Raw genomic sequence first — 8579 nt, forward strand, 5'->3', positions numbered from 1 at the left:
ATTTATAATACATGGTGTGTTTTTTAATTTTAGGTGACGTGGATGTTGTGGAAGAAGAATTTCATTTCACCAGTGCAAGTGCACACGTCCTCATCGGGGAGATCATGGTGTGCTATAGGGATTTACAGAAGGTCAAGGAAGACATCAATAATGTTGAAAAAAGACTCAAAAACATCATTGAGGTTTTAGGCAGAATTTAAAACACACCAACATTCTTCAATTTGTTTATATTTTTCTAACTTTTTAAAAAAATCTTGAAAGCCAAATTTTGAAGATGCACACAGTGTGACAACATGTGCTATCTGCCATCACGACATATCAATGTACGCGTTTTATGGGTGCAACCACTTCCTCGCAACTAAAGTAGCTGAGAGGAAGGGGTTGCAGCCCAGAAACACGTCCATTAGTCCCCCATGATGGGAGCCAGCACATGTTGACATTATGCATGGGATCAGGAGGGAAATCCTCATTTTGACTCTCAATTTGTGTGCATCTTCAAAATTTGGCTTTCACAGGGGTGACATCACCCCATCTGATGAAGGCAATATCAACACAGTTTGGACATACTAATGTCTGATATCGCCTTCCATTTATCAAAGTTGAACTTTGTAAGTTCCTGAGTTGTGTATTGTTTTATGATTTTAACCACTTGACCACTGGGCACTTAAACCCCCTTAATAACCAGACCAATTTTCAGCTTTTGGTGCTTTCACATTTTGAATGACAATTACTCAGTTATGCAACACTGTATCTATATGAAATTTTTGTCCTTTTTTTCACACAAATAGAGCTTTCTTTTGGTAGTATTTAATCACCACTGGGTTCTTTATTTTTTGCGCTATAAAAGAAAAAAGACAGAAAAATCTGTAAAAAAATGCATTTTTCTTCGTTTCTGTTATAAAATTTTGCAAATTAGTAATTTTTCTTCATATATTTTGGTCAAAATTTATACCGCTACATATCTTTGGTAAAAATAATCCAAATCGGTGGATATTATTTGGTCTTTGTGAAAGTTATAGAGCTATGGTGCTGAAAATTGATCACACCTTAATTACTGATGGCCTATCTCATTTCTTGAGACTTTAACATGCCAGAAAAGTACAAATACCCCCCAAATGACCCCTTTTTGGAAAGAAGACATTCCAAGGTATTTAGAAAGATGCATGGTGAGTTTTTTTGAAGTTGTCATTTTTTCCCACAATTCTTTGCAAAATATTGCACATTATTGCAGGGCATTTCAGAGTAGTGCAGGGTATTGCAGAGCATTGAGGGATGGCTGAGCATGGATGGATGGATGGCAATTGTCACTATGCAGCGCTGTGGGCACTACACATGCAGCCCACAGCGCTGCTGCCATCTGATCCCTCCCCCTCTCCTCCCCCTCTGTACCGATCGGTACAGAGAGGGGAGGAGAGGAACTGGCGTCATGACATGACATGATGCCGGTTTGTTTACATGTGATCGCTCCGTCATTTGACGGAGCGATCACATGGTAAATGGCCGTGATTAGCGCCCATTTACTGAGATCCGTGATGCGCCGGGTTCGGATGCTCTCGGGTGCGTGCCCTAGGGGGCGCGAGAGCAGAATTCTGGGAGGATGTCCCTGGACGCCCTCCCAGAGTTAAGCAACCACCCTGTAGCCTTCATTTGGCTATGATCCGGTTGTTAAGTGGTTAAACATGCCTGTTTACACCAAAAAAGGCTATTTCTAATGTAAAAAAAAAAAAAAAAAAATGTATTCAAAAAAGATGTTGGTTTGTTCAAAAACCCTTTTCTAACGCACATGTGAATGGGCACAGAGTAAAAAGTTTTCTACTCAACAATGTGTGGCTTCTTCTTTCAATGCTCAATAGCAGCTTTTTCAGTAAGTTGGTGTTTACAGTGATAATGGGGGTTAATTACTAAAGGCAAATCCACTTTGCACTAAAAGTGCAGTTTCAGTGCAGTTTCAAATGCACTTGTAGTGCAAAGTGGATTTTCCTTTAGTAAATAACACCCACATGCTTTATAATTTGCCACAATTAGGCCATTTTTGTGACTCCCAAAAATTAATTAATGGAGCTGAAAATGATGAATATTTTTATCAGTAATGCATTACATACATTAACAACAGAAACAAGGTGTGTGTGTGTAGCAGACCCACAACATAATAGTTAGCTGTAGAAGAGATTGTCACTTCATGTATCAAAGAAATTTTGTTTGCACTATTGAAGAAAATGTCAAAAAAGAAAAGCCCATTGGATAACCTAGGAGACAGCTAAAAGAAACACAAGCAGTAAATCAAAGGAAATATTATTTCATTTTAAAATAAAAATGTATTTTAACCACTTGCCCACTGCCTCACGCAGATATACTGCGGCAGAATGGCACGGGCAGGCAAAATCATGTACCTGGTACGTGATCTGCCTCCCGCGGGCGGGGGTCCGATCGGACCCCCCCAGTGCCAGAGGCGGCCAGCATTTGTTCCCGGGCGATCAGAGGTGAGGGGGAGGCCATCCATTCGTGGCCACCCCCTCGCGATCGCTCCTGGCGAATGAAATCCTTCCTCTGCCTCTGTAATGTAAACAGAGCCAGAGGAAGTGATGTCATCTCTCCTCGAGCCGGTCTTTTCGGTCTTTTTGGAGAGAAGACATCAATGTGAGTTTGCACAACACTACACTAACAGTAGAACACGCAGGCACACTTTCCACCCCTCAGTCACCCCCCGATCACCCCCCTGTACCCCCTGTCTCAGTGACACCAATAGCAGGTTTTTTTTGCATTGGTGTCAGTTTGTGACAGTCATAAGTGTTAGGGCAGTTAGGGTTAGCCCCCTTTAGGTCTGGGGTACCCCCCTTTAGGTCTAGGGTACCCCTCTAACCCCCCCTAATAAAGGTTAACCCCTTGATCACCCCCCGTCACCAGTGTCACTAAGCGATCGTTTTTCTGATCTCTGTATTAGTGACACAGGTGACGCTAGTTAGGGAGGTAAGTATATAGGTTCGCCGTCAGCGTTTTATAGCGACAGGGACCCACATATACTACCTACTAAAGGTTTTAACCCCCTGATTGCCCCCTAGTTAACCCTTTCACCAGAGATCACCGTATAAGTGTTACAGGTGACGCTGATTAGTTAGATTGTTTATTATAGTTTATTATAGTTTTATTACCTTATAAAGGTTTAACCCCCTAATTGCCCAGCGGTGATATAAGTTACCTTTTTAGGGTCAGATAAGGTCTGCGTTGCCCCAGGCAGCGTCAGTTTAGCGCCAGTACCGCTAACACCCAAGCACGCAGCATACACCTCCCTTAGTGCTATAGTATGTGAACGGATCGATATCTGATCAGATCTATACTAGCGTCCCCAGCAGTTTAGGGTTCCCATAAACACAGTGTTAGCAGGATGAGCCCAGATACCTGCTAGCACCTGCGTTTTGCCCCTCAGCCCAGCCCACCCAAGTGCAGTATTGATCGATCACTGACACTTACAAAACACTAAGCACACATAACTGCAGCATTCGCAGAGTCAGGCCTGATCCCTGCGATCACTAACAGTTTTTTGCTAGCGTTTTGAATCAGTCGCTAACAGTCAGGAGCTTTTTTGCCTGTGAGTCTCACTAGTGTACCCCTAAATTTAGAGCCCGAAATGGCAAATCGAAGGTACACTAGCGAAGAGGCCTACACGTTTCTGAGCATGACAGATAGTGAAGAGGAAGTCACTCATCTGTCAGATTCAGGCTCAGAATACGATCCTGTAGACGACAGCGGCTCCATGACAGATAGCTCTGACGACGGAGTTGTGGTCCCTGCCAAGGTCAGGCGTACCAGACCCCAATCTTCTTCTTCTGTCCTTGAAGTGCAAGAACCGCAGGGCTCTCGTATGGAGCAGAGCAGTACTAGCGCCGATATTCCTTCTGGTGAACTGGCAAGCACCAGCGGCCTAGTACACCCTGGTCGTACATCCAGCACTGCAGTATCACGTGGTGACGTGGCGAGTCCCATAAGTGCAGTTCAAGCTGGCGAGGTGGCAAGCACAAGTAGTGTCCCGCTGCCACCAAGAAGACGAACATAGGCCCGTTGTGCCCATCGTGCCCTTCCTGCTGCATTCGCCAATCCGAATTGGGTACCCACCACTTCTGCAGCACCCGTACTTCCCCCATTCACTGGCCAACCTGGAATTCAGGTGGAAACAGTTGATTTTACGCCACTTGATTTTTATTCACTGTTTTTCACCGAAGATCTCTATAGATCTATTGTGGACCAAAGCAATTTATACGCTGGTCAACACATCACCACTATTCTCCAGTCCTCCCTTGCCAGAGATTGGAGACCAATTACGGTCTCAGAATTTAAGATATTTCTGGGCCTTTCCCTCAACATGGGCATAAATAAAAAGAGTGAGTTGCGGTCATATTGGTCCACTGACCCAATTTACCATATGCCCATGTTCTCTGCCTCCATGACCAGGGCACGATACGAGCAGATTTTGCGGTTCATGCACTTCAACAACAATGAACTCTGTCGTCCTCGTGGAGACCCTGAATACGATCGGCTCTACAAAATTCGGCCCCTCATAAACCACTTCAACCAACGTTTTGCAGACTTGTTTACTCCCCATCAAGTTGTCTGCGTTTATGAGTCCCTGATTACATCTTCTGGCTGCTTGTCATTCAAACAGTACCTTCCCAGCAAGCGTGCCAGATACGGGGTCAAGATGTATAAGCTCTGTGACAGGGCCACAGGCTATACTTGTAGTTTTATTGTTTACGAGGGCAAAGATAGTCATGTAGAGCCGACAAACTGCCCTGACTACATAGGAAGTGCTGGCAAGATAGTGTGGGACTTGGTGTCACCCTTATTCGGAAAGGGGTACCACTTGTACATGGACAATTATTACACGAGCGTGCCACTTTTTAGTCACCTTTTTGATCATCAGATTGGAGCATGTGGCACCATGCGACCTAATCGCCGGGGCTTTCCCCAGCGGCTTGTAGATTCTCGTCTTAGGCTGGGGGAGAGAGCCTGCTTGCAGTGTAATAATTTGCTCGCTATGAAGTGGAGGGACAATAAGAATGTTTTCGTTCTTACCTCCCTTCATGCAGACACGACGGTCCAAATTACTACTGCGACTGGTGTTGTGGAGAAACCCCTCTGTATCCATGAATATAACCAAAATATGGGAGGGGTGGACCTCAATGACCAGTTGTTGGCGCCGTACCTAGTTGCCCGTAAGGCCAGATGCTGGTACAAAAAAGTGTCTGTTTATTTATTTCAATTGGCTTTGCTAAACGCTTATGTGCTATACAGAGCTTCAGGACGGACTGGATACTTCCTTAAATTCCAGGAAGAGATCGTCAGAGCCTTTCTGTTTCCAGACGGTGCTCCACCTCACCATCCCCAACCAAATGCAGTAAGCCGGCTGCATGAGAGACATTTTCTTTATGTCCTCCTGAGTACCCCTACCCAACAAGCCCCCCAAAAAAGATGTTGTGTCTGCAGCAAGCACGGATTTAGGCATGACTCCCGGTATTATTGTCCCTTCTGTCCTGACAATCCTGGTCTTTGCATTGGTGAATGTTTTGAACGCTACCATACACTAGTTGAGTATTTTTAGGGTACAGCACTGCACAGACTAGGACACACTTTCACAGGGTCTCCCAAGATGCCATCGCATTTTGAGAGACCCAAACCTGGTACCAGTTACAAAAGTTAAAGTTACAAAAAAAGTAAAAAAAAAAAAAAACACAAAAAAAATATAAAATAATAAAAACCAAAAATAGTTGTCGTTTTATTGTTCTCTCTCTCTATTCTCTCTCTATTGTTCTGCTCTTTTTTACTGTATTCTATTCTGCAATGTTTTACTGTTGTTATGTTTTTATCATGTTTGGTAACCATTTTTTTGTTTTCAGGTACGCCATTCAGCTGCAGAGCGGATTTATTTATCTTGACAGCAACAGCGTTTGCTCCCACGATACATAAAGCCGTGACTCCTGCTCTGTCGGAGGTGATTTCACCACCACAGTTACATACTTCAGCATATATGCTGAAGCGTGGGGGCAGCAGTGGGTGGAAGAGCGATTTGCTCCTGCCTTTTGCGGGAGGATGCCCCCATGCTTCGGCATATATATATTTTAGGCACAAGTTGCGTTTAAATGTTTTATTTTTTACTATTTTTTTTTTTTGTATTTGCTTTGCAGGTATGGTAAGTCTTACTGTTATGCTGTAATGTTACTTTGTTTTATTGTTAACCATCATTTGCTTAGCAGGTACGCCATTCAGCTGCAGAGCGGATTTATTTATCTTGACAGCAACAGCGTTTGCTCCCACAATACATAAAGCCATGACTCCAGCGCTGTTGGAGGTGATTTCACCACCACAGTTACATACTTCAGCATATATGCCGAAGCGTGGGGGCAACAGTGGGTGGAGCAGCGATTTGCTCCTACCTTTTGCGGGAGGATGCCCCCATGCTTTAGCATATATAAACGGTGCATGTATGCCCATCATTAGAAGTGGGTGGATGAAGGGAGGTATTCTAATGGTGAGCATACCCACCGATTAATATCTTTTTTTTTGTTCAGCCCACAGGCTGCATGAAAAAAAAGTTTACAATATATGCCCAACAAGGACCAGCAAGGTACTGGTATGTTGCTGGACTTTGAGTGGTTATACCAGAATGATGCCTGCAGGTTTAGGTATCATCTTGGTATCATTCTTTTCAGCCAGCGGTCGGCTTTCATGTAAAAGCAATCCTAGCAGTTAATTAGCCTCTAGACTGCTTTTACAAGCAGTGGGAGGGAATGCCCCCCACCGTCTTCCATGTTTTTCTCTGGCTCTCCTGTCCCAACAGGGAACCTGAGAATGCAGGCAGTGATTCGGCCAGCTGACCATAGAGCTTATCAGAGACCAGAATGGCTCCAATCATCTCTATGGCCTAAGAAACCGGAAGCTACGAGCATTTCATGACTTAGATTTCGCCGGATGTAAACAACGCCATTGGGAAATTGGGAAAGCATTTTATCACACCGATCTTGGTGTGGTCAGATGCTTTGAGGGCAGAGGACAGATCTAGGTTCTAATAGACCCCAATTTTTTCAAAAAAGAGTACCTATCACTACCTATTGCTATCATAGGGGATATTTACATTCCCTGAGATAACAATAAAAATGATTAAAAAAATAAAAAAATGAACAGAACAGTTTAAAAATAAGATAAAAAAGCAACAAAATAATAAAGAAAAAAAAAAAAAAAAAGCACCCCTGTCCCCCCTTGCTCTCACGCAAAGGCGAACGCAAGCGTCGGTCTGGCGTCAAATGTAAACAGCAATTGCACCATGCATGTGAGATATCACCGTGAAGGTCAGATCGAGGGCAGTAATTTTAGTAGTAGACCTCCTCTGTAAATCTAAAGTGGTAACCTATAAAGGCTTTTAAAGGCTTTTAAAAATGTATTTAGTTTGTCGCCGCTGCACGTTTGTGCGCAATTTTAAAGCATGTCATGTTTGGTATCCATGTACTCGGCCTAAGATCATCTTTTTTATTTCATCAAACATTTGGGCAATATAGTGTGTTTTAGTGCATTAAAATTTTAAAAAGTGTGTTTTTTCCAGAAAAAATGCGTTTGAAAAATCGCTGCGCAAATACTGTGTAAAAAAAAAAAAAGAAACACCCACCATTTTAATCTGTAGGGCATTTGCTTTAAAAAATATATATAATGTTTGGGGGTTCAAAGTAATTTTCTTGCAAAAAAAATAATTTTTTCATGTAAACAAAAAGTGTCAGAAAGGGCTTTGTCTTCAAGTGGTTAGAGTGGGTGATGTGTGACATAAGCTTCTAAATGTTGTGCATAAAATGCCAGGACAGTTCAACCCCCCCCCCAAATGACCCCATTTTGGAAAGTAGACACCCCAAGCTATTTGCTGAGAGGCATGTCGAGTCCATGGTATATTTTATATTGTGACACAAGTTGCGGGAAAAAGACAATTTTTTTTTTTTTTTGCACAAAGTTGTCACTAAATGATATATTGCTCAAACATGCCATGGGAATATGTGAAATTACACCCCAAAATACATTCTGTTGCTTCTCCTGAGTACGGGGATACCACATGTGTGAGACTTTTTGGGAGCCTAGCCGCGTACGGGACCCCGAAAACCAAGCACCGCCTTCAGGCTTTCTAAGAGCGTAAATTTTTGATTTCACTCTTCACTGCCTATCACAGTTTCTGAGGCCATGGAATGCCTAGGTGGCACAAACACCCCCCCCCCAAATGACCCTATTTTCGAAAGTAGACACCCCAAGCTATTTGCTGAGAGGTATAGTGAGTATTTTGCAGACCTCACTTTTTTTCACAAAGTTTTGAAAATTGAAAAAAGAAAAAAAAAATGTTCTTGTCTTTCTTCATTTTCAAAAACAAATGAGAGCTGCGTAATACTCACCATGCCTCTCAGCAAATAGCTTGGGGTGTCCACTTTCCAAAATGGGGTCATTTGGGGGGGTTTGTGCTATCTTGGCATTTTATGGCCTTCGAAACTGTGATAGGTAGTGAGGAGTGAATCAAAAATTTACGCCCTCAGAAATCCTGAAGGCGGTGATTGGTTTTC

This window comes from Aquarana catesbeiana, linkage group LG02 (genome assembly GCF_042186555.1).
Source record: "Aquarana catesbeiana isolate 2022-GZ linkage group LG02, ASM4218655v1, whole genome shotgun sequence".
In the NCBI taxonomy this organism is placed as follows: domain Eukaryota; kingdom Metazoa; phylum Chordata; class Amphibia; order Anura; family Ranidae; genus Aquarana; species Aquarana catesbeiana.